Raw genomic sequence first — 1,269 nt, forward strand, 5'->3', positions numbered from 1 at the left:
TCCCAGCTGGAGATTGGCAACCTGAATTTTGACCCTGTTTTTGGCAGACAGTCCCAGGTTCATCCTCTGGCATATCAGATCTCTCCTTGGTAGGGTTGCCAGGCCCAACTTGGGAAATTCGTGGAGATTTGGGCGAGGGCAGGGTTGGGGGAGGGAACCCTCGAGAACCCTCCCTCCAAAGCTGCCATTTTCTCCAGGGGAGCTGTTCTTTGTGAGCTGAAGATCAGTTGTGATGGTGGCCAAACGCCAGGCCTCACACCTGGAGGCTGGCAGCCCTCCTTCCTAGCAGGAGACCCCGGAAATGCTGCTGCCAGCCAGAGTAGACAATACTGACCTCACGAGGCCAATGGTCTGACTCAGAGGACAGCCGCTTCGTGTGCCTCTGTATTAAAGGCAAAGGTTTCCCTTGCTCGAAAGCCAGTCGAGTCCGACTCTAGGGGGCGGTGCTCATCTCCGTTTCCAAGCCGAAGAGTCAGCACTGTCTGAAGACATCTGCGTGGTCATGTGGCCGGCATGACTAAACAGTGAGGTGCACGGACCACTGTTCCCTTCCCACCAAAGCAGTACCTATTTATCTACCTGCAATGTCTTGCTTTTGAACTGCTAGGCTGGCAGGAGCTGGGGCCAGAGACGGGAGCTCACTCCATCACACAGCACCTGTCAAGCTACTGACCTTCCGGTCTGCGTCTGAGCCACCGCGGTCTTACACCGCAGTATTTAAACAGAGTAGTAATCACTGTGGTGGGGGAACTGTGCATGGCTAGTTTTACACAGAAATTACCCCCCGTCATAGTATCCCCCAGAATCTGTTTGCACCACATGGAGGAAGATTTTGACTGCAGGGGGCCAAACCCTTTAACTTTGGGACCAGTCCTACCCTTGTCTCCAAGTTACAATGAAAGCTCTTAGAATCTGCGTGGAATGTACACTTAGATTTTTCTTTATACAAGCATTGAGTAATTCTCATGTTCAGCACATGTACAGCTGAATGTGTGTCATGTAAACCCCACATTTATCCAGGGACTCGTCCCTGGTTTGTAAAGTCAACACCGTGGCTCTTTTTTTTTACACACACGTGCACACGTACAGGCAGCTGGTATGTGTATTCACTGTAATGTGAACTGGGCTTCTGAAATGGGTGGTAATCTAGTAAGTGGATGCCTTTCTCTCTGTCAGAGGTGGGAAATTCGGTGTGTGTGTGTGTGAAATACATTTCAAAAATGTGCTTACTCCAGAACTGTGTTCCTCAGTGTTGCATAAACCAAACGT

This window comes from Gekko japonicus, unplaced genomic scaffold (genome assembly GCF_001447785.1).
Source record: "Gekko japonicus isolate JY-2015 unplaced genomic scaffold, Gekko_japonicus_V1.1 scaffold1133, whole genome shotgun sequence".
Lineage (NCBI taxonomy): Eukaryota > Metazoa > Chordata > Lepidosauria > Squamata > Gekkonidae > Gekko > Gekko japonicus.